The sequence below is a fragment of the Ochlerotatus camptorhynchus genome, unplaced genomic scaffold, assembly GCF_037179485.1.
Source record: "Ochlerotatus camptorhynchus isolate MF236.1 unplaced genomic scaffold, CSIRO-AGI_Acam_v1.1 ptg000392l, whole genome shotgun sequence".
Taxonomy (NCBI): domain Eukaryota; kingdom Metazoa; phylum Arthropoda; class Insecta; order Diptera; family Culicidae; genus Ochlerotatus; species Ochlerotatus camptorhynchus.
In genome coordinates, this window is record NW_027040879.1 from 2471973 (window position 1) to 2498573 (window position 26601).

General features: G+C 39.1%; 1 protein-coding gene and 1 pseudogene across 2 annotated transcripts in view; one reads left to right on the forward strand and one right to left on the reverse strand.

Moving 5' to 3' along the window:
- Pde11 (Phosphodiesterase 11) overlaps positions 1 to 26601 on the reverse strand; it is a 439247-nt gene that overhangs the window by 348010 nt on the left and 64636 nt on the right. For both annotated transcript variants that reach the window (XM_065233210.1, XM_065233208.1), the window contains exon 3: positions 9373 to 9422. The gene's annotated coding sequence lies outside the window, so the exon portion shown is untranslated. The remainder of the gene's footprint in view (positions 1 to 9372; positions 9423 to 26601) is intronic.
- LOC135710590 (probable elongation factor 1-beta) lies at positions 14866 to 20001 on the forward strand (annotated as a pseudogene).

Sequence of the window (26601 nt, forward strand, 5' to 3'; positions counted from 1 at the left end):
TTTTTGTTCTTTTTTTTTTTTTTAAATGTTCAAGGCAAGGTTGCTGATTCTCACAGCGAAGCAAAATTCGTTATATATTCCTCTCGCTGTTGCTGAAGAAGTGCTGCAGTAGAGCGGCACTCTTCTCGTGCACGAGAATATATCTCCCACGAATGTTGTTAAATAATTCGGTTTTGCGCTTCTTTTACATTCTCTCGTCGTTCGCTGAGTTACGGCTTTAGGCAAAACATCAATCGTCACTCATCCACTTGTTCGTTACTGGACGAGTCTAGCGGGGTCCATTCAATTCGATTGTTATTCGTTTCTGGGTAATCTTCACAAAGAATGCAAGATTCCACTCGCCACGAGAGTTCACGGTGATGCAATGTACTGAGTTGGACGCTTGAGTGGTACCTTGACGCTGCGCTGGAGTGAATCATTTTTATCATTCAGCAATCGTACTACTGTGGGTACAGATCAGGCGTATCCGCGAGACCATAACTTTGAGTTAGGAAAAATACGTCATTAGCCTTTTACTCCTACAACTCCGGATTCAAAACATTGCACAGTGTGGTGCCAAGGGTATCAATACACGCGCTTTTTTTATTTACGCTGAAATGGTTGATTAAAGGTACTAGGTGTCTTCTGAGAAGTTTCTCGAATTACAACACTCCTTCTTATGGTAAAAGAAAATTAAAGATTAATCCACCTTAAAGTGAGATGCAAAACTTATTTTATTAATATGACGAGATACAAAATAATTATGTTCGGCAAAGCTGTAGAAAACATTACTGTGAACAACTTTGTTGGGGACTATAACTTTTTTGCTCTTATAACTGCTGAGATATAAAGGTTTTTTTTTTTGTGGAGACATCGTTAAAATCAGTTTTGTATCTGTAACTTTTTCTACAATATTTCTACATGTTTGGCATGTTGTACGAAGATGTTAAGAATATCAAATTATCTCAGAAGACAAAAAATTGCTATCATTTATATTTGAAAAGTTATTTACATTTTTTGGTTGAAAATTACCCAACTTACAATATCAATAACTTCTAAACGGGCAAAAATGAGCAGGCCATTCTTTAAGCAATTGAAAGTACAAGAAAATGCAATGAAATGGTGAAGAAACCAGACCGCCCCCACGTGACCCTTAACCGAAATACTTGCATTGAAACTTGTCACTTTTCAGAATTTGAAATGGCGATTTTGTGAAACCACGGGACTGTTATCGAGTAGGTGTGAAAAGAGGCATACAAATGGATAACCAAGCAACCTGGGTTATTTCTAGTGACTAACAAAATGACTCGGGATCAAACCACCCCCGTTGCCGTTGACCAACATCTATAACGCGTTTGGCACAATCAAATATGCGGTTGCTATGTGTAGTATTGAAAGAAAGGTGTTGTTTCATTGTCTAAATTGGTAACCGCGTGACACTTAACAGTCGGTAACGCCACTGAATATAAAACGAAGATCTATTCAATTTTAAGCAATCTAAAGGCAGTATGTGAAACACATTTTGATGCGTTTAATTAAGAAAAAAAAAAAGTAAGCATAATCGTATGTGGTCGGAAGTGTAGAAGGGATCTTCCAACGAACTCACTATGGCGATTTCTGCCAAACTGTGGGTATCGGACAGGAGTTATGATCTGCGAAGTCATGTATACCAGTTACAGTAATTACCAGAATTTGTCAGCCTCTGTACGCATCAGACTTATCGGTAAATCATTTTAATTTAAGCCGTAATTCCAAATCTTTCTCATGCCTTTCTCTCTGTGCAATAAGACCACTGAAAAGAGCATGGGTTTCAAAGTATATTCTAAAATATTTTTAGTAAGGGAGCCAGGTTCATTACTGCATTACTAATCCAGGGGAATATTAGAAGTGCATTTGCAATGCAAATTTTTTTTCTGGATGTACATGAAGAGTAAATAAATAAAATGTCTTAAGAAACAAGCTTCACAAAATAAGAAATTGAGGAAGATCCCACAGTGCCTCTCAAACTAAAGTCACAAATTAAAATTTCACAAATTACGAATGATCCAAGACTGTTAAATTGACTATATAATAAAATAAAAAATGGGTTCTTTCACAGGTTCCATACCCATTTGTTGATAGAAAAAAAATCGATTAGCTTGATTCGCTTTCACGATGGATGTACAATACAATATCTTCCCGTTTTTGGTAGCGCATAATTTTTGACTTTTTTACTTTTTAGAAAATCCATCGCATGTTAAATTCTTATTCTGATTTCACTAGACCATTGTTTGTGGATCCTTTCTATTTTGTATTTTTATGGTAAATTACCCAGAAAGTACCACCACAAATATAATGAAAAATTTAGCTGATGTGGTGTTGCCAAAAACGGGAAAGCACTGCACTGTATTGATACACGGTGTATTAGTTGGAAAAATCAGCGTTAGGAATTAACCTGGTCGACTCTCCACTAATAGGAACACTTGGCGTGCAAGCCAAGTGCAACATGTGGGAATTTGTGGTGTCGGGGTTTCCGGACTTCAATGTACGTGATTAATAACTCATGATCCAATAATCGTAGAATGAATGTTATGTAAAAAATATAAAGAAGTTATCTCAGCAATCCATAAAAAAATATAATCAGAAAAGTATAGGAAAATAGCAAGAACAATGAGGAAACCCATAGTCAAGGTGATGAAAATTTGTCAAATAATTACTTCTTACCTTTCAATGGTGAAAATTTCAGAGTGGTGTTTTTGACTGTCCATTAGTTTTCGGTAATCACTGAAAAACTTCATCAACTTTTAGGCAAATTACCTTCTGCCAAAATTTTACAGACGCAATTTGCCGCATTATTTTAGTGCCTCTCTGGATGAACAGAGGCAGAGTATTCCGGGAGATTTTCAGACCGCACGCCTTCCACAGAGGCCCCAAAAGCAAATTGGCACCATCCCATTATGGATACCTTATGGGAAGGTTGTGCTCCGTTACCATTTGCATCAGCCCTACCCGAGCAGGAGAAAATAACTAATGAATACCTAATTCTGATCTGATACCAAAATTTGGTATTGACCAGCATGACATAAGAGGTAAAATACCAAAGAATAATACCAAAAAACTACATGTGAAATACTTTGTAAATACCAAAAATTGATACTTGGATACCAAAAGAATACCTGTGTGGTTTTTTTTTTTTTTTAACTCTTTATTTGTTCCAAATTCAAAATAAATTACATTTCATTTTAACCTAGGTGCTCCAGTTACTGCAGTAACGTACCAGCCTTAATTGTTATGATATATATCTAAGTGTTTTTACATTGTTCATGTCTTGGCAATTCAGTATTTTAAACAGGTTTTTTAACCTGTATGTCAGTATAACAATTGATATCTTAAAACTAAAAACTAAAATTAAATCTTATCTAAGTATAAAGGGAATTAATCGTTGCAATTGAGGATTGCAACGATTTTTGCCTGAAATTATTAATTATTTTGTTGGACATTTGTGCTAAAGTCTCAACATTCGAAATTCTATGTACTTCGGTTGTACTGTACCAGGGAGGCAACTTCAAAATCATTTTCAGAATTTTGTTCTGAATCCTTTGAAGTGCTTTTTTCCTGGTAGTGCAGCAACTAGACCATATTGGCACAGCGTAAAGCATGGCCGGTCTAAAAACTTGTTTAAATATTAGAAGTTTATTCGTCAGGCAAAGTTTGGATTTCCTGTTTATAAGAGGATACAAACATTTAATATATTTGTTACATTTGGCTTGAATGCCCTCAATGTGATCTTTAAAAGTTAATTTTTGGTCAAGTATTAATCCAAGATATTTCACTTGGTTTGACCAGGAAATTGGAACTCCGTTCATAGTGACTCTGTGACTACTACTAGGTTTCAAAAACGAAGCTCTAGGCTTATGTGGAAATATTATAAGTTGAGTTTTGGAAGCGTTTTGAGAAATCTTCCATTTTTGTAAATAAGAAGAGAAAATATCTAAACTTTTCTGCAGTCTGCTGCAAATAACACGAAGACTTCTTCCTTTAGCGGAAATGCCTGTGTCATCAGCGAACAAAGATTTGTGGCAACCCTGAGGCAAATCAGGGAGGTCCGAAGTGAAAATGTTATACAATATAGGCCCAAGAATGCTACCCTGAGGAACTCCTGCTCTAACAGGTAGTCGATTAGATTTGGAATTTTGATAATTTACTTGAAGAGTTCTGTCAGTTAAATAATTTTGAACTAATTTCATAATATAAAGTGGAAAATTAAACTTTTTCAATTTAGCAATCAAACCTTCATGCCAAACACTGTCGAATGCTTTTTCTATGTCTAGAAGAGCAACTCCAGTTGAGTGGCCTTCAGATTTGTTTGAACGAATTAAATTGTTAACTCTTAAGAGTTGATGAGTAGTTGAATGCCCATGGCGAAATCCAAACTGCTCATCTGCAAAAATTGAGTTCCTATTGATGTGAAGCATCATTCTATTCAAAATTATCTTTTCAAAAAGTTTACTTATTGAAGAAAGCAAACTTATTGGACGGTAGCTAGAAGCTTCAGCTGGATTTTTATCCGGTTTCAAAATTGGAACAACTTTTGCATTTTTCCATTTATCAGGAAAGTATGCCAAATGGAAACATCTGTTAAATAATTTTACCAAGAAAGACAAGGTACTCTCGGGGAGTTTTTTGATGAGGATATAGAAAATTCCATCATCACCTGGAGCTTTCATATTTTGAAACTTTTTAGTTATAGACCTTACTTCGTCCAAATCAGTCCCCCAGGAATCATCAAAAATATTTTCCCAAGAGAAAATATTCAGAAAATCCCGAGCAACCTGATTCTCAATAGGACTAGTAAGACCCAAACTGAAATTATGGGAACTCTCGAATTGCTAAGCAAGTTTCTGAGCTTTTTCCAAATTTGTGATCAAATTTTTACCACCTTCTTTAAGCGCTGGAATAGTCTTTTGAGGTTTTTTCAAAATTTTTGTGAGTTTCCAAAAGGGTTTGGAACTCGGGTCTAATTTAGAAATATTATTTTCAAAAGTTTTGTTCCTCAGGGCAGAGAATCGCTTTTAAATTTGTTTTTGCAAATCCCGCCAGATAACTTTCATGGCAGGATCGCGTGTTCTTTGATATTGTCTCCTACGGACATTTTTAAGACGGATCAAGAGCTGAAGATCATCGTCTATTATAATTGAATCGAATTTAACCTCGCATTTTGGTACTGAGGCAGCTCTTGCTTCAACTATAGAAGTAGTCAGAGATTCAAGAGCATAATTAATTTCATCTTTGGTTTGCAAAGGAATGTTTGGATCGAAGTTATATTCCATAAATGTTCGATACTGCTCCCAATCAGCTCTATGGTAATTGAAAGTAGAGCTGTTGGGATTACAAATTATTTCTTGGGATATTTCAAAAGTTACTGGAAGGTGATCAGAACCGAAGTCAGCATGGGTAACCAATTGGCTACAAAGTTGACATGAATCAGTTAAGACCAAATCAATAGTGGAGGGATTTCTTGCAGAAGAAAAGTATGTTGGGCTGTTTGGATATTGAATAGTGTAATAACCTGCAGAACAATCATCAAACAGAATATTACCATTGGAATTGCTTTGAGCATTATTCCATGAGCGGTGTTTTGCATTAAAATCACCAATAATGAAGAATTTAGACCTATGACGGGTAAGTTTCTGGAGGTCACCCTTGAGAAAATTCTTTTTCTGGCCTACGCATTGGAATGGCAAATAGGCAGCTATAAACGTAAGTTGTCCAAATTTTGTTTCAACAGAAACTCCCAAAGTTTCAATAACTTTGGTTTCAAATGAAGAAAGAATTTTATGTTTGATTCGTCTATGAATAATGATGACAACGCCACCACAGGGTCCATCAAGACGATCATTTCTATAAATCAAGTAATTTGCGTCCTTCTTAACCTTATGGTCAGGTTTAAGGAACGTTTCAGTTATAACGGCAATATGCACGTTATGAACTCGCAAAAAGTTAAATAGCTCGTCTTCATTATCTTTAAGAGATCGAGCATTCCAATTTACAATATTTAATGCTTTAAAATCCATTACTGAATTTTAAAGTCATGACAATATTATTTGCAAATTTTACTCCAGTTTGAATAGCATCAAACATGGAGTTAGATTTAAGCATATCAGAAATCATGTCAATTAATGAATTCTGTAAAAATTCCATTTTGGGGGCAGTAATGCTTCCTAAGTCAAAATTGTCAAAATTTCCGTTAGAACGTTGGTTAGTATTTTGATTTCTACCCACTGCAATAGCAGCATAGGTAGCTCCATTAACTCGCTGAACATTGTTAGCAGCGAGGGGAGTAGGTACAGATGAAAAATTTGAAGCAGGGGTGATATTTGTACCTACGGGTACGAATGTAGAATTTGTTCCTCGCTGACCGTTGTTAACAGCAGAGGAATTTGTACCTGGTCGGAAACGTGGAGCGTTTCTTACCTGTCGGTTAGAACGAGATTGTAGGATCGCTTTGCGAGTCTTACATTCCCAAAAATTGGATTTGTGGTTTTCACCACAATTTGAACATTTAAATTTCTTAGGATCTTCCTTCACAGGACAGTCGTCCTTTGCGTGAGAGGAATCACCACAATTCATGCATTTAGCTGGCATGTAGCAATTTTTAGTTCCGTGACACCATCCCTGGCACTTACGGCACTGAGTGAGGTTTTGGAAATTTCCTCCAGTCTTCCTGAAGTGTTCCCACTTCACTCGGACATGGAGCATAAGGCTAGCTTTTTCTAAGGCCTTAAGGTTGTTTAGTTCACTAGACTTGAAGTGAACTAAATAAAAATCATTAGAAATTCCGTTGAGCGAATCGCCAGGACGGGATTTCATTTTCATTTTGATTACTTGGAGTGGCACAACTCCAAGTAATTTTGCCAGTTCATCTTTGATCTGATCCAGGGATTCACCACTGGGCAGTCCTTTCATGACAACCTTGAACACACGTTCAGTTTTGGTGTCGTAAGTAAAAAATTTGTGCTTCTTCTCAGTAAGATACTTGAGAAGACATTTAAATCCGTCCAAGGTTTCAGCCAATACACGGCATTCACCCCGACGTCCAATTTGTAGTGAAAACTTAACTTTCACGAAATTCAAAAGTTCCATGCGAAGAGCATGGAAATCGGTAGTGGTTATCACAATAGGGAGAATCTTTTCCTTCTTGGCATTAAGCCGGGAAAGTTTACTAGAATTTTTCTTGGATGATGGATCATTCTCATCATCCGTGAGCAAATCAAATTGATTACTCAAATTAATTTCATCAGAAGGGGGGGTCAAGAGTTTGCCCCTTTCTTTTGCGTTTAGGCGCCATGGCGGCAGTAAATTTTTATCCAAATCGACTTCCAAGCAGATTACTATAAGAATCTGAAGGATCGAAGAGGAATTTTCCAAATCGATATCCAAGGATTACCTCGGGTAGGGTCCAAACAAGGATCGAAGAGGAATAAGAGTTGAACAAGGTAGAAAATTTTTACAGGTTGAGCACTGAAAAGTGCTGTTTAAATTTGTTGTAGCTTTAGGTAGTAGTAACACTTCCTTCAGCAAAAAGCAAATAGATCCGCACGGCAAGAGAGCACGATGCGGACTCAATACCTGTGTGGTATTTTTTGATATTGCATTATCATAATTTGGTATTGGAATGGTATTGTGGGAACATTTTTTTGGTATTATTTTTTGGTATTTTACCTCAATTTAAGGTATCGAGATATTAGTTCCTGTTCGGGTAGTGGTGATTCGTCTTGCTGACCGTGACTCACCGTGAACGTTCATTGAGGCCTGCACTCTTATCCGATCGCACCAGTTTGTAAAGAACGTTGAGAATAGAACGAGAATGAATGGAAGGCAGCACGAATACTCTTCGCATACAGGTCACTCACGAAGACTCACGTTAATGGAATCGTTCGGTTCGTTCACGAATGTATGCTTTGCTTTCGTTATTGCAAACGCGTTCGGAGCGCTTTTGAGTCGTACGATGCGAGTATCAGTAACCTTGGTTCAAGGTTTGCATTTTTTCATTAGCCGAATGTGAACAAAAATCTAAAATATTGAAGAAGGACATTTGTTATTTGCCTTTATACATTTTTTATTGTTTTTTTTTCTTCTCAAAATTACTACCAAAATTAACCATTTTCAAAAAAAGCTTTTATTTCTCCCTACAACTTTGTTTCAGATGTCAGTTCGATTAGAAGTGATGGTTTCGTGTCGTGAAAAATGTCGCACACACCATTTAAAAAAGATGTAAGATGGTTGAATTTTAGCAGAAATGTGGATGATTGCCCATAACAAACAATTGATCATTTTAGATGGTCAAGTTTTGAAACCACCACAGCATGCTTTTGGCGCTACTGTATATGGACGATCAAATGTAAAATACTGTGGTAGCCACAGCATAGTTCTGTCAAAAACTCAGCATTTTCATTGATCCATTACGCAAAGTTTTAAACAAATCTGACAAGGTTGAGTCCACAATTATGTTTTGTTATTTGGCCTGAAACTGCTCTCATGAGAACAGTCCAAAGAAATCCTGTTGAGAGTTATGGTATAATCGGATTTGCATTTAAATGTATATCGCATCGCGTATATGGGGGAAAATAGGAATCAATAAAGAGAAATAGCTGGTAAAGAACATTGCAAACATGAAAAATACTTATTTTGACAAATCATGTGACCTAGATACCCCTTCCGACGAATAGCGTTTGCACAATCTAATATTTTTATAAGGACTATATTTACCGTCGACCCAAGCCAATTATTCATTTTAAATACCATTTTGCTACCAATGTATGCAGCAAATGAGAGTAAAGATATTTGAAATCAAGTGATAAGAAAATTTCAAGCAGTGTAATGAAAAAAAATATTTTCACGATGAGGAATACAGTCATACTTCTGAAGGCTTAACATTTTCCCGAATCGTAATAAATTCCATTAAAACATATTTGAATTTATGAAGGTGTGTCAGTGGTTATCGTTATTTAAGTTTTTTCATCACCATACTTCTCAGCTTCCTACTACTCCACCCCGTCTTAGAGCGATTTTCTATCAAACATAGTTTTGACTTCAAGTAACGTAAACTTTTTGAAGTGCCACTCAACGGCCGAAGCTTCAGGACGACAAACATCGACGACTATGTGTGAAGTTCAATTATCACGGGATATCGATAAACATCCATTAGCGGACGTTAGCAAAGTTTAGGACGGCTACTCACGAGCTGATGACGATTAGATTCGATGCTTAATACGGTTCCTGTAATGACATTTCGCTCTTCCATGGGTGATCAACTATTTTTCCAGTAACATCAACCATAATGCCAAGAAATAAATCATCTTCCAGAGGTAAATTATCAAACTGTCACCGAACAAAGCAAGACTTTCAACTTACCGTGGATGTATGAAAATCTGCTCTCTTCCAGAGTTTAGATGATAACGAATCTGTAAACAAAGAGAGAGAAAAAAAAACACATTGTATCAACATAGCTCGCAACGTTTACTACGGAACGGAAGAGGAAAACAAAAACAATGCTCGTCACATGGGTAGCTTTCATTCGTGGTCCATATTCAACAACGCTAATGACGTCGATGACGGCTATAACCGGCAAACATAGTGGGAGGTGAAAGCTTGCCTTAGTTGTGTTGCACATGTTTCAAAGGAAGATGTCAGCACCGACGACGACGACGACGACGACGAAGCGTGAGCTTTCACCACCCAGCGCTGTGGGTCAGAAATGAAAGTTATTCGATGGAAAGCGAATGAATGCTTTTCAATAATAGAATCATGAGTGTTCCATTGCTAATCAGATGCTAAATACTGCAACATTTCAAACCAATATAGCCAAATATAATTCTAGATAGAGCAGGAATTAGGGCGTAACTGCTTTTGTTAACAATGACTTCTATCGATGATTTCTAGAAAATTAAGGCTCGCCAACGCAAATGAAGAACACCATCGGGTAGGAGAAGACTTCCCCTACCCGACGGTTATGTTGGTTTGCATGGACGTGCCTTGAGTTCTTAGAAATCATCGATAGAAGTCATTGTTTACAAAGGCTGTTACGCCCTAATTCCAGCTCTATCTAGAATTGTTGTTTGCTGAATCATAGCCTGAGAGGAGCAGAAAATGAAACACTGACCACATGAGATAATTAGTATTTTAAAAATCAGATGTTTTGGCACCAGTGAGCGGTAATTGGAACAAACATGGTACTTTGATTTGAATATGTGATCGTTTATCATGATCACTTCCTCCTTCCAAGAAATATCTGATATACGTGATTAACGACAACCATTTCCTATGCAATTTATTACACGGCTTCCCGCTTTTATGGAGCACACAACTACGTGATGATCTTTACTGGAAACGCATCTCAGCATAAAATCGCTGATTGTGACACTCTGAAAGCGAAATTGACAGGTTATATGCGTCAAAAACTTGCTTTTCAATACCTTCTTGTATCATACCTACATTGATAATTTGATTGTATTGATACACACAATTTAAAAAACAACCTGAACATAACAATAAATATAAGCTTTTAAAAAATAAAAATAAAACTACAAGGGACAACTCTATGGGGGTGTAGAACCACCGACAAACCGACATGAAATTAAAACTTAACTCTTGATCGAGAATCCATAGCGGCCGTTTCAAATGTTCAGTGATCCCATCTGTCAAAACCATAGAAATTTGTTATCTAGATAAAAATAATTTGCCCGGAATAGATTAGACACGAACCAACTCAAACATTTAGTATGTGTGTTTGTGGCTAGGATACACATTTTTCGCGAACAAGACGGCAGATGTCAGTTTTGTGCTTTGATCAGAAATTTGATGATACTTTGTATGATCATTCATGTCGGTTTGTCGGTGGTAGAACTACGTGGTCTTATATAATAAATCTTATTTGTTAACTGCAGCAGGAGCTTGTGTTTTGTGTAGGAATAGGCATTTGAGCGGGGTTCTCTCTGTTTATACTCTTTAGTATGGCGTGCTTCACATAGATGGCCCACACCAACTCACGAAGAGCTACTGATTCCGATGTGGGCTGCAGCTCGCTGCTTGCAGGCAGCTTTTTAATAATAGAATTAGTTGTGTACTGGAGAACATCACCACTCACCTCGCGGTGATTGAATAAACACCGTTTGGTGAGACCGTATGGAATTCAACTTTGAAATTTGTGTTAGGGAAATCACTTTTCCCAAGCAATCGGTGATAATTTTAACTATCATAGCAACAGTTGCACATTCGTGCAATTTTCTATAGTGACATTTTGAAAAATGACAAGGTATTAATTTTAACAGATTCGTAGGAAAAAATCCTATCGATTGGCGTATTAAGAATTAAAATTCATCATCTCTGGATCAAAATCAGACCACGCCGCAACCGACTTTGGTTTTTGAAATTGCACCCTAATGTATGTTATGTTAGATTTAAACATATCTAGATAGAGCTGGAATTAGGCGTAACAGCTTTTGTATCCAATGACTCCTCTCGATGATTTTTAGGAATTCAAGGCACGCCCACGCAAACCAACATTACCATCGGGTAGGGGAAGTCTTACCCTACCTGAAAGTGACAACAAGACATCATCGAAAGAAGTCATTGTTTACAAAAGCTGTTACGCCCTAATTCAAGCTTTATCTTGATATGGGAACTGAAAAATGTCCAAAAAAAAAATACTCTATCACAAATTTATGCTGGTCCTGAAAAGGACTGTTTTGTCGTGATAGTTGAGTAATGCTGAGCTATTAGGGTATTAAACATAGATGAGGCTGGTTAGCTGTATGTTGTTTGGAATGAGGGTGACGCGCTTGGCATATACTAGACACAGCGACTCACGAAGAGCTACTGATTCCGATCAATAGTGGTGCGGTTTCTTCCTCCTTCTATGGATGCTCATGTGGGATTCAGCTCACTGCTTGCAGGCAGCCTTTCATTGTGTACTGGAGAACAATGTTCAACGCCACGCGCCGAAAGCACTGCTGCTGCTGCTGATTCCGACGACCGGACACCACTGAACTGGAAATAAATCCGATCAGCGGTTGAGGCCAGCCTTGATAGCTAGCTGCTTGCGGGGAGCCTTTCGTTGCGTACTGGAGAATACCACCACTCATGTGGTGATTGAATAAACACCGTTTGGTGAGAGCAGATGGAATTCAACTTAGAAATCTGTGAAATTTTGAAACTTTTAGAATTTAGTGATGGTCACCTTTGGGAAAATTATTTTGCTGGCCTATGCATTGGATTGGCAAATAGGCAGCTATAAACGTAAGTTGGCCAAATTTTGTTACAACAGAAACTCCCAAAGTTTCAAAAACTTTGGTTTCAAATGAAGAAAGAATTTTATGTTTGATTCGTCTATGAACAATGATGGCAACGCCACCACAGGCTCCGTCAAGAAGATCATTTCTATAAATGAAATAATTTGCGTCCCTCTTAACCTTATGGTCAGGTTTAAGGAACGGTTCAGTTATAACGGCAATATGCACGTTATGAACTCTCGAAAAGTTAAATACTTCGTCTTCATTATGTTCAAGAGATCGAACATTCCTATTCAAAATATTTAATGATTTAAAATCCATTACTGAATTTCAAATTCATGACGATGTTGTTCGCAAATTTAACTCCAGTTTGAATAGCATCAAACATGGAGTTAGTTTTTCCATATCAGTAATCATGTCGATTAATGATTTCTGTAAAAGATCGAATTTAGGAGCAGTAATGCTGCTTTAGTCAAAATAATCACAATTTCCGTTAGAATAAGATTTCATTTTCATTTTGATTACTTGGACTGGCGCAACGCCAAGTGATTTTGTCAATTCATCTTTGATCTGATCCAGGGATTCACCAATGGGCAGACCTTTCAAGACAATCATGAACAGGCGTTCAGTTATAGCAACAAGTGTCGTAAGAGAAAAATGTGTTGCTTCTCAGTAAGATACTTGAGAAGACGTTAGAATCCGTCCCAGATTTAAGCCAATACACGGCATTCACCCCGACGGCCAATTTTTAGTGAAAACTTGAATTTAACGAAGTTCAAACATTTCGTATGAAGAGCATGAAAATCGGAAGTAGTTATCACAATGGGGGACCCTTTTCCTTGGCATGAAGCCAGGAATGTTTAATGTAATTTTGCCTGGATGATGGATCATTCTCATCATCCCTGAGTATATCAAATTGATTGCTCAATTAAATTTCATCAGAAGAAGAAAAGATATTGCCCTTTTCTCATGCGTTCACTCGCCATGGCGGCTGAAAATAGTTGTTACAAATCGACTTTCAAAGCAGATTACTATAAGAATCCGAACCATCGATGAGGAATTTTCCAAATCGATACGCAAGAATAATTACTCCGGGTAGAGTCCAAACAAGTATCAAAGAGGATCAGATTTGAACAAGATAGAACATTTATAGGTTATTTTTAGCACTGAAAAGTGCTGTTTAAATTTGTTGTAACTTTAGGTACCAGTAAAACTTTCTTAAATAAAAAGCAAATAGATCCGCACGGCAAGAGAGCACAATGCGGACTAAATAGTCGATTACTCCATGTGGTAGAACTAGACCGCTCTATATGGGGTGCGGGGGGACCACAAATCCGCCCAGGATCCGTTGTGGTCTTTGCTGTTGGATCAAATCAAAATGATAAAATGGGAGCTGGTGTTACAGGTCCCGTTGTCAATATTGCAGCCTCTGTGGGTGGATGGCCAATCGTTTTTCAGAATGAAATACAAGCCATAATATAATGCACTACTCTTTGTTTATTGAAAATATATAAACATGCAAATATATGTAGCTTGTTTGCACAAACGTCCACTACGTATGTTCCTACCCTACCAGCTGTATTGTACACTCAAAAAATTTCACACGTTTGATCAAAGTGTTTAAACACTTGGTTTTTTAAATGCACAATCACATGTACTATAAGCTTTTTTCACCTTGATTCAATGTGTTATACACGTTAATTTATAGCGTTTCAAACCTTGAAATGTTGAAAATATTTCACTATCTATTCAAGTTCACCTCGGTGAGCAATCCGCTGAATCTGAACCAGAGAAATGCCGCATTTTTGCTCAACATTTCATGAGTTCGTTCAATGAATCTTCTGCCTCACCAAATCAAGTCGCGATTGCTATAAGCGATTCTCCAATAGATGCATTTGAGCTCCGTCCGTTTCACATCAGTGAACATACCGTCAATCTAGCTCTTTAAAGGTTGAAACTCTCGTTTTCTGGCGGGCCAGACGGCATTCCTGCGTCCGTTCTGAAGTCGTGCTCGGAGTCGTTGCTCACTCCCTTGGTGAATTATTTAATCTGTCACTACAGGAGAGTAAATTTCCTGAGGCGTGGAAGTTTCCCCGTCCACAAGAAAGGTGATAAAAGGAATATCCAGAATTGCAGAGAAATCACATCACTATGTTGCTGCTCTAAAGCATTCGAGATCATCAACAATGAGGCGCTCTTCAGCTCTTGTAAAAATTACATCTCCACGGCTCAGCATGGACTCTACCCAAAACGGTCAATTACAACCAAGTTGACCGAATACGTGTCGCTCTGCGTTCGGACAATGTACTCTAGCGGACAAATCGACGCGGTTTACACTGATCTTAAGGCTGCATTTGACCGAATAGACCTCAACATTCTTTTGAGCAAGCTTGAGAAACGCGGAGTGTCTGGATCCTTCATCTCGTGGTTCATATCTTACCTTACGAACCGTTCGCTTTGCGTTAAGATTGAAGCTTCTCGTTCTGAAGTGTTCACGAACGTTTCCTGCATTCGTCAAGGAAGTAATCTGGGACTCCTTCTGTTTTCGCTTTTCGTTAACGAGCTTTCGTGTCTACTGCCACCTGGATGCCGACTATTATACGCTGACGATGTTAAAATGTATGTGGTTATCAATTGCATCGCTGATTGTGAGGAACAGCAGCTGATTGTGGATCGCATTCAGAATTGGTGCTCCCGTAATTTCTTGACGCTCAGCATCAACAAGTGCAATGTCACCGCAAACAAAACCCGATAATATTTGATTATTCCATTTCCGGGCAAACATTAGAGAGGATTAGCCAGGTCAACGATTTGGGAGTAACACTCGACTGTGAATTGACCGCACTACAATGACATCCTGACTAAAGCTAACAGGCAGCTTGGCTTTATGTCGAAATATCTGAAGACTATCGCGATCCGCTTTACCTGCGAGCGCTGTATTGTTCGTTAGTTCGTTCAATCTTAGAGTATAGTGCTGTCGTCTGGTGCACATACCAAGCATGCTGGATAGCCAGATTTGAGAGTGTACAGAAAAAGTTTGTTCGCTACGCGCTTCGTCATCTGAGCTGGCGTGACTCGGCTAACTTGCCGTCTTACGTGGATTGCTGTCGTCTGCTTGGAATTGACACCATGGAACAAAGAAGACGGAACGCTCAAGCTGTGTTTGCTGCTAAGATCATTACCAGCGAGATTGAAACTCCGAATTACTTCGGCAGCTTTCTTTCACGCACCTGAGAGAGTGATTAGACAGCGTAATTTTGTACATCTCGCAGCTCGTAATCGGCAATATGGGTTGAATGAACCTATCCGAGCCGACGCTAATACGTTTAATGACGGATATGCATTGTTTGACTTTAATGTGGCGTTAACTGTTTTTATTAGAAGACTGTCCTGAATTAGAACGTGTCCTGTTTTTGTTTTAATTATACTTTTTTAATTCATTAAGACAACCATATGGCAGATGAATCATTGGAACAATAAATAAATAAATAAATAAATAAAGTGTATTGCACATTGAATCACACTACTGTTCAAAATAGATGGATTTAAAGTGTTTTGCATTTCAATGCGATGTGAATTGTTTGCTCAGAAAGGTAAACATCAAAAACAAGACTTGTGACTTTATCCTATCAACCCGCCTCATATATGAGGACAACCGTGGCACAGTGTGATCGAACAAAGACTCCAGCAACAGCACACCCCAACAGTCCATGATGGAATCCCAAATCAGACCCATTAAAAATATATGTGAAAGCTCTGGTCTCTGGCAGTTTTGTTTATATATTTGCTGATTCATTTTTAGAGTCGATAAAGTAGAATATTGTAGAATATTGAACTATGATGTAAAAAGCTATTAATATCACCAAATGATGCACATAGAATCCAAGTGTGTCACAATTCAAATCCACTCTCACTTTGAGCAAACGCTCACGAATCATAAAATCGCTTATTGGGACACTCTGAAAGTGAAATTGACAAGTTTTATGTGTCAAACACATTTTTTTTCTCTGTTCCGGACCTAACACCACTGCGACCAGTAATTTGATCTATTGTAGTATATGTCCTTAGTTTAGTGCATGTCGTATTACTCATCACTATTGAGCCTTTCTCTTCACGATTCTGCTGCCGCTTGTTGGACATTGTGCTCGTACCTAGATCGGACGTTTATCTGTAGTACTTTACGTAAAAACCCACAAAAATGGCTTCCTGAACAACTTCCTGGCCGATCACAGCTACGTCGAGGGGTACGTCCCATCGAAGGCCGATCTGTCGGTGTTCGATGCCCTGGGCAAGGCTCCAGCTGGAGACTCTGTCCATGTTCAGCCGGCTATCGTCACATCACCTCATTCAGCAAACAGGAGCATGTTGCTTGGGGAGGGCGGAGGTAGCCGGAGGCAAGCCAACCGTTGCACACTGGGGACACAATCGAAACAATGTGTTAAAATTCAATAACTTCGGTGCTCGCTGGAACAAGAGACTAAACAATAGTCATTCTTATAGAAAAAGTCTCAGAAATTGATTGGAGTGGGTTTCATCTTGGGCACGATAGGGTAATTTGGGGTTTTTCGCAGTTTTGCCCTAAAATCTTCTATTTTGCATGATTTGAATGCTGTATCTGTATGTGTTCCAGATTCAATGAATCAAGCTCTGCAAAAAACTGCTCAAACATGGACTTGGTAAGCGAGTTGGTCTCTTTAGTCCAATTTATAGAGCGTATTCTGCAGAACGAATCTGACTGGGGATTCGGGTTCCGCCAAATATCCTCTCCTCTTTCGGATACTAACAACAGGCTCATAAAATGCTCGGAGAGAAGAGAATCATCCTTTTTTAAAAAGCCACTCTGGTTGTAGTGCGTAAAACCTGTAGCAGAGTGCGGCCATGACATGCAATTTACAAGTCAACACTTTCTGGTTTAACTTTGAAATCCGGTCTGCTACATCATCTAGTTGTAGAATCCGTTGCAAATCGCATATAACCATATCACAGATTGAAACGCTTGATGATAAGTATCCTTTTTCTCGGTTTGGAGTTGAGAACGGTGGAATTATGGCGTTTCTAAATTCAGCTACTTTTTTCCAGGGCTGAAAAATTACAATACCTAAATGGGACAATATGAAGGGACTAATAACTATGCATATCTCTAAAATTGATCAAAGATTTAGAAACTTGACCTATTTTAAGCTGTCATACCTAGATGCTTCTTAGTGGATCGAGCCAGCTCTCCATATTTGGTTTTACTTAACCCAAGTTTTGATTTTATCGCCAAAGATGACTCCTTTGAACACAGAGATGTTCCACGAACAGAGTCAACGGATTCGATGGTCTCTTTTGCCCAAACCTCACCGCCGCTCAACAAGTGCTGTAAGATTTGAGCAGTTGCTGGATTAGCAGCCTTTATGGCAGCAATTTTGGCTGACTACAGCAAGTTATCAAGACCTTGTTCTTTGAAAAGTCTGATACTGCGTCTGTATTTTGAAAATCTTGTCAACTGGCTAAGCTCCTTGCGCTTTCGACCTCGAGGCTTTCGGGTTGACGGTCTTCGCTGACTGCTGGAACTGGTATCCAAATCCAGAGTGGCAAAAGAAGGTGAAATGGGAGATGATTGTGACGAGGGATCTTGGGTTTTCTTGAATGGACCCGCGTATTTTAATACAGATTTCATCAGTAGTATGTCTTGCTTTACATTAACGCATTTCCACGCTTTTACTAATTTTCATTCAAGTTCAATTTAAATTGGTTTGGAATCCGTTGTTTTTTTTTGAAAATTTAGCACTTCGAACTGTTAATTTTTTTAATGTTCGACGGAATCGTATTAAAAACGTTTCTTTGTTAATTTATGCTACTTTCTTACTTTCTTACCTCGAATATGCTTTCAAGCCACTCTGCATTCTTCTTAAAGAATCGATCCTTACTATGGGTTTTTTACCATCACCGAATAAATTGACCAATCCAGTTTTTAACACCTTGCGCTACAGCCGCAGGTGCTTTCGACAGTGCCCTAGACACAAAGTCAAGTAAACGGTTCTCCAAATTGTCCTTGAGTTCAGATCATCATTCTCATCAAATTCACAGATTCAAAGCCCTTTGTATTAAAACATCTCCAAACAGGGCTAAACATATCATGCACATTATTTACGTTTGAATTCGATATGTTTAAGACGTTCTAGGTTCACCAAATTGTCCTCAAAACTTGTTAATTAGGCTACCATCTCGCATTTTAGTTTGATTACATTCATAGATCAGGAGGCCTCCATAAGCTCGGTCGGTAGAGCCTGCGACTATAAAGCAAACCATGCTGTAGGTGGCTGGGTTCGAATCCCGGTTGGTCTAGGATTTCAGATTGGAAAATTTCTCGACTTCCCTGGGCATAGTATATTATTGTACTTGCCACACAATATACACATGTTAAAATCGAACAGGCTTGGAAAGCTTTCAATAAACAACTGTGGAAGTCCATCTAGAGCACTAAGTTGAGAGCAGGCGTTAAGTTACAGTTGGGACGTAATAGCCAGAGAAGATCACAGATAGCTCTAACTAGCGGAGGAATTCCGAATTGTTCTGCCCATCATCCAACAGTCCTTGACCCCTGATCAACTTTGCCGAAGAAATCATTCGTCTAAATAGTCAGGATCTTGAGATACAGCAGCACAAATATATTCACTTTCAATAATCACTAGCACCACCTAGCGGAGGAATTCCGAATTGTTCTGTCCATCATCCAACAATCCTTGACCTCCTGATCAACTTTGCCGAAGAAATCATCCGTCTAAATAGTAAGGATCTTGAGATACAGCAGCGCAAACATATTCACTTCGAATGCTCACTAGCGCCACCTGGCGTAGGGATTCCGAATTGTTCTGTCCATCATCCAACAATCCTTGACCTCCTGATCAACTTTGCCCAAGAAATCATCCGTCTAAATAGTCAGGATCTTGAGATACAGCAGCGCAAACATATTCAATTCGAATGCTCACTAGCGCCACCTAGCGGAGGAATCGCAAATTGTTCTGTCCATCATCCAACGGTCCTTGACCTCCTAATCAACTTTGTCGAAGAAATCATCCGTCTATATCATCGGTATCTTGAGATACAGCATTCAAATCATGCAAAATAGGAGATTTTAGGGCAAAACTGTGAAAAATCCCAACTTACGCTATCGTGCCCAAGATGAAACCTACTCCAATCGATTCCCGAGACTTTTTTTTCTATAAGAATGACTAAATATTGTTTGGTCTCTTGTTCCAGCGAGCACCGAAGTTATTAAATTTTAACACATTGTTTCGATTTTGTCCCCAGTGTGCGTTGCTGCCCCTGCCAAGGCAGCTGCTGCCGACGATGACGATGACGTTGATCTGAGGAAGAGTCCGCCGAAGCCGCTAAGCTGAAGGAGGAACGTCTGGCCGCCTACAATGCCAAGAAATTGAAGAAACCCGCCCTTATTGCCAAGAGTTCTATCATCCTGGACGTCAAGCCATGGGACGATGAAACCGACATGAAGGATATGGAGAAGTCCGTCTGTAACATCGAGATGGACGGTCTCCTGTGGGGTGCCGCCAAGCTGGTCCCAGTTGGTTACGGTATCCTCAAGCTGCAGATCTGCTGCGTTATCGAGGACGAGAAGGTTTCCGTCGATGAGCTGCAGGAGAAGATCCAGGACTTTGAGGACTTTGTCCAGTCGGTCGATATTGCTGCCTTCAACAAGATGTAAGCGGGATGTTGTAGTTTATAATCTTTGACTGTTGCATTAAAGTTTCCTTCGAACATAATATATAGTCTTAACTTAATGCTCATTTGCACGAAAGCCAATTATCAACGGTAAGTTTTCGTATTAAAAAAAATTATGAAGTATTCGATTTTTTAACAGTTGTCATTCTCGCATTTATCGCAAGGATCCGACTCTTATTGAAAGGTCCCGCTATTTATACCCTTCGGAGTGTTGAAACACCCTCCAAAGGTGCGCCCCTTTGTCAGTCAAAATTGAATTTCTTAGCAAAAAAATTAAGAAATGACACCGCTAAATATTTGTGTCCCGTACTCAGCAGGTGGCGAAGGTGGCATTTGCAATCCTGTGCGACAAAACATTTGCTTGTATTTTTTTTTTAATAAATAGACATGTTTGTTTTTTTTTTCTTTGGTTTGTTTTTTCCGTCGATCTTGTTTTCCGTGCTGAGCACCAATGCTACCGACGTGCCAGGAAGGCAGCTCCCACACCTGGACCCTACCTATCGACCCATCAACTCATGAACCGGGAACCAACGGCTTTACTTCCCATCCGAAGGAAGGCGTGATCAGAGATGTTATGCCTCAGAACATCCCAGCGGCCTGCTGAAGTGAGAGGTAATCACACTTACCACTACACTACCGGCGCCGTTAAATAGACATGTTTGACTCAACGGCGAGATTAAAAATAAATCTGGCAACCATGACGAATTTGTTTGAAAATCGTTTAATCGATAACACCGATAAAACAGGAATTGAAGTCATATGAGGTTAGCTACTCTTGCCCAGTGAGTTTAGGTAGCCCTCACCTTGAATTACTACAGAACTGCTGGAGCTTCATTGCAGTTCGCATATTTTCTCTAAGGGAACTTTCAGGAAGGTTCAGCACTTTCTAGGAAATTCTGCGAACTATATGGAACTGTGTGAATTTTAGTAACTTTCAGAGAAGTTTATTGAACTTCAGGGAAGTTCTACAAACTTCAGGAAAATTCTTTAAACTTTAAAGATATGCTTCGATCTTCAGAGAAGTTCTGAGACGTTTAAGAGCTTCAGAAGAGTAAGTTCTACGCACTTCAAGAGAGTTCTGTGAATTATAGCAACATTATATGAATTTCAATGATACTCTGCAAAAAGTTCTTTGAACACCAGTAAATGTTTGTAAACTTTGGGATGGTCTGTGAACCACAGGGAAAATTTAATAACATTAGTGAAATACTGGGAACGTTAAGAAATATCTGACAATTCCAGAAAATGCTAAACTCAGAGACGTTCTGTGAACTTCAAAGAAGTTCTAAGAACATCAGGAAAGTTTGAAAAATTTCATCAAAGTTCAACGAAATCAAGGAAAAACTTATGAACATGGAGTTGAATTTGAATGTAACTTCCATAAGCTGCCTCATTGGGTCGCTGATGGAACAACTTACACTCCATGTCTTAGAAAACAGGTATGATAGAGAGAATTTGTTGTGATATAGCTTTCTCTTTTAAGCTTCTCTTATGAAATGTGATCGACGATAACGCTTCAAATTGGGTGGTTGCTGCAAATGCGACTCAGCATGCGCAATTTGGATTCGTTGGTCGCCATTGTTGGTGCTTGATAAACGTGTAGTTTTAGAAGGAAGCAATTTTGATCATCAGCTAAAGGTTTTGGACAATATGGATGCTACTATCCTACTGACATTTTTTCTGACAACATTTTTGGATTCAGCGCACGATTTTACATGGGAAATGACCATCAGCGACAAAGTTCAAATATGCTGTAAACGAGTGTAATAATAGTAAATTTAGAGACTAACCCATTGTTATCAACTCATTTTATTTATTTAAACATGACAAAGTTACGATATCTTACGGTACCGAAGAGGGAATCTTACTGTTCCAGTGAAACGTAGTATTTTGACAACTTTAAACACCTTTTCAATCATTTTCTGTTGAATTTGTTTCGATCCTTAACAGTTTTGTATCGTCAATAGTCCATATACGCCTTCATAAACGCCTAAGTATACTTCAAAACACTTTTTCTCAAAAAACCCAAGATGAAATATTTTAAAACCTTCACAGATTTGATTGTTAGGATCAATATTAACTTCATGTGATGAAAAAATTGAGGTACATGAAAGTTGCAAAAAAAGTGCCTTTAGACATAGCGTGCGATAGATGGAGGAGATGAAAGTATAGAGTTGATAGTTCCGTTAGAGTACGGCAGTGTGAAAATTGCATATAGATAGTAGATAGTGAGCTAGGACAACTTTTAAGGAAGGTAGAAATCGGTTTTTGTCATCCTCCTGTCCTCCCCGTCGTTGACTTCACGCAGAAGTAATACCAAACATATAGTCAAAGACCAAAAAATATGTATTTATAGCAAGTGAGTGGAAGTCACCCCTCTGGTACCTGTTCCATCTGATCTTGGTTGGTCTTCTCTTATTCCAAATTTTTCGTAAAGCTGAGTCGTTACATGTTGTTTTCTTTGTTCATATAGTTCTTTTAATGGTTCTTCAAATCAATTATGTATGTAAGGCATTCAAAAAATCGTATCCAAGCATGAAACGGAGATATATCGTAATGCAGTGCTTCTTCGTTTGATGTAAATCCTTCTTCAATTTTTTATATATCATTCAATAGCTGAGTGTGCCCGGCCTTGCTCGGGATTCAATGTTAGCTTGAGCTTATGCGCCGATAAAAAAAAGCATGTTATATTGTACGTAGCCCTCTTATCTACAGATGAAACAGAAATTTCTGCATTATTCAAGAACTAATCAAGCAAATGGAACCAAATTTGGCATGTGGAGGTCATAGGGGTTACTATTGGATCCATTTGCTTGATTAGTTCTTGAGTAATGCAGAAATTTCTGTTTCATTTGTATGGGAGTCCCCCCTAGCAGAAGGGGAGGGGTCTCGAACCATCATAAGAAACTTTCTCGGCCCCAAAAACCCCTGCATACAAATTTTCACGTAGAACGGTTCAGTAGTTTCCGAGTCTATAAGGGTCAGACAGACAGGCAGAAATTCATTTATATATACCCTGAAGTCTTTTTTTACGCGGTTTTTTTTTACACGGTTAGTGCCGCTGAGTCGCAATTTACGCGGTACGTTTTTAATGATTTCTAGACAACGATACAACCTATCGACTTGATTCCAATCACATCATCCGTTTCAAGCTATAGGTAATCGAATGACATACTTTTATAAAAATCACAATTTTTGGAGTAAATACAGAAATTTTTAAAATTTGGCATCAAAATCCGATTTATAAAAAATATTTAAGCATGTGAAAAATCAAACTCTCGGTAGTTTTTTTTTTACGCGGCACGTATCCCCCGCGTAAAAAGCAACTCCAGTGTATATATATAGATAGAAGATAGATTATGTTTGGTGTTGCTCCACAGATTGAACAATTCCGCATCGAAGAATTTCCATCTTTAATACTATAAACAAAATCGAAATCAACAAGTTTAAACTTGTCATTCGAAAGTTCAACTTTCACTGGCATTAATTCACTACTTTGACTATATGTTTTTAGTATTACTTCTACGTGAAGTCAACGATTTACATAGTTTTTTTTTTTTTTGTTAATTACTTTATTTGTACAGGCTCATTCGAATAAACTTTACAGAGCCAAGTTATCATTTTCTTTATACATTATAAATGTCTTAAATCTAAAATTAAAGGATTGGAACCGATTACTCGCGGTCTTCTCGAGGTTAGTGGATGACAATTGTTTGGATCGGGAGAGGGAAAAGGAGATTTGGAATATGATTTATGATTCAAAAATTTCACTATTTCTAAAACAAATACTTAATCCTATCGACGTTATATCAACTCTGTAATTATACAATTATTACAGAAACAAATCTACAAAAAAAAAATACACACACACATACAAAACACAAACTAAACACAAGGTTAATCAAACTTACAATCTATGGTTAATATTCTTCAAGAAAACATATATGACTTGCATAAACTCCAGATCGCGTCTAGCCAAAATATCCCGAACTGGAACATTAGGTTGTCTACCTCGAGCCCGAAGGGAATCGTACAACTCGGATCTGACTCCACGGTGCTCAGCACATGACCAAATAATGTGATCTGCGTCCTGGTAACCTTGTCCACATTCACAGAGACTACTGTCCCCCAGCCCAACACGGAACAAGTGAGCGCTTAGTGAATAGTGATTGGACATGAGGCGAGACATCACACGAATGAAGTCTCGACCCACCTCCAAACCTTTGAACCAAGGACACTTCGACACCTTAGGGATAATTGAATACAACCATCGTCCCAAACTCCCTTCACTCCATTTATTTTGCCAGCTGGCGAGTGACTGTTGACGATCGTAAATATCGCCTTCCATAGCGCCCACCTTTGCAAGCGAGTCCGCCTTTTCATTGCCCGCAATCGAGCAATGAGATGGGACCCATGCAAAGGTGATGACAAAAGATCTTAAAGATAAAGCACTTAGAAGCTCTCGTATTTTCATGAGAAAATACGAGGAGTGCTTTACCGGCCTCATGGAGCGAATAGCCTCGACAGAACTGAGACTATCCGTAAAAATAAAATAATGATCTGGTGCAAGTGAGGCGATCGTTTCTAGCGTATAATGTATTGCCGCCAGTTCAGCAACATATACGGAACAAGGAGCATGAAGCATTCGAGAGGCGCTATGAAATTCGTTATAAATACCAAAACCAGCGGACGCCTCTATTAGTGATCCATCTGTGAAGAACGATCTTGAGGAATCAACTTGGCCAAACTTTGCAGCGAAAATTGACGGAGCAATCATGGAACGATGATGCTCTGGGATTCCGCGAATCTCTTGCGTCATTGATAAATCAAAATGAACAGAACTGTCGAAGTCGGAGAAGCAAACACGATAGGGATTATGCTGCGAAGGGCTGACATCCTGTGTTATGTACACGTAGTACAATGACATAAAACGAGTTTGAGGGTTTAGCTCAAGAAGCTTCTCAAAGTTTGCAATCACCAGTGGGTTCATAATTTCACAACGGGTGAGGAGCCTGAGGGATAATTCCGAAAACCGATCAGAGAGTGGCAACATGCCCGCTAACACTTCGAGACTCATCGTATGAGTCGAGTGCATGCATCCTAACGCGATACGAAGACAGCGATACTAAATCCGTTCCAGTTTGATGATGTGAGTTTTAGCCGCCGACTGGAAACAAAAACTACCGTATTCTAAAACCGATAAAATCGTTGTCCGGTACAACGTTAGAAGATCTTGCGGATGGGCTCCCGACCACGTTCCGGTAATTGTTCGGAGAAAATTGATCCTTTGTTGGCATTTCCGCTTCAGATACTCAATGTGGGATCTCCAGGTGCATTTTGAATCGAACCAGACCCCAAGATATTTGAAGGACATAGAATGAGTGATCGGTTTACCCAAAAGTTGAAGCTTTGGTTGTGCTGGGCTATGCTTCCTAGAAAAAACGACCAACTCAGTTTTCTCCGTGGAGAATTCGATACCTAGCTGGATAGCCCAAGTAGACAAATTGTCTAAGGTATCCTGTAAGGGTCCTTGCAGGTCGGCCTCTCTGGGTCCTGTCATAGACACTACTCCGTCATCTGCAAGTTGTCTCAATGTGCAGTTGTCCCTTAGACAATTGTCAATTTCTCTGACGTAGAAATTATACAGAAGGGGGCTTAAACATGAGCCCTGGGGGAGACCCATGTAGCTAAATCGTGAAGCTGTAGAGTTTCCATGAGAAAAGCTCATATGTTTCTCTGACAGCAAATTGTACAAAAAGTTATTAATTAATGGAGAAAGGCCACAAGCGTGGAGTTTGTCTGAAAGGACTTCAACCGATACTGAATCAAAAGCCCCCTTAATATCCAAGAAGACAGAAGCCATTTGCTCTTTATTAGCAAAAGCCAACTGAATTTCAGTGGAAAGCAACGCGAGACAGTCGTTCGTTCCTTTGCCCCTACGGAAACCAAATTGAGTATCTGAGAGTAGGTGGTTCAACTCAACCCATTTGTCCAGGCGAAAAAGGATCATTTTCTCCAACAATTTTCGAATACACGATAACATCGCAATGGGACGATACGAGTTGTGATCTGACGCGGGTTTTCCAGGCTTTTTAATGGCTATAACTCTCACCCGCCTCCAATCATCCGGAACAATATTAAGCTCCAAGAACTGACCAAACAAGTTCAACATGCGCCTCTTAGCGACGTCTGGGAGGTTCTTCAACAAGTTGAACTTGATTCTATCAGCCCCCGGAGCCGAATTGCCACACGAAAGGAGCGCGAGTGAGAGCTCCAGCATTGAAAAAGGCTGGCTGATCTCGTCTACCGAATTCGTCGTTTCGCGAGGAATCATCTGTGCCGGCACAGAATCAGGACATACTTTTCGCGCGAACTTGAGAATCCAACTATCGGAGTACTCCTCGCTCTCGTTGTTTGAAGACCGGTTACGCATCCTTCGCGCCGCATTCCAAAGCGTATTCATCGACGTTTCGCTCGATAATCCGTCCACGAATTGCCGCCAGTATCCGCGTTTCTTGGCTTTGATGAGGCTCTTGAGTTCGCGTTCAAGAGCCGAGTACGCTTCGAAATGTACGGGTGTTCCACGTTTCCGGAAAAGCTTAAACGCGTCGGACTTTTTACGATAAAC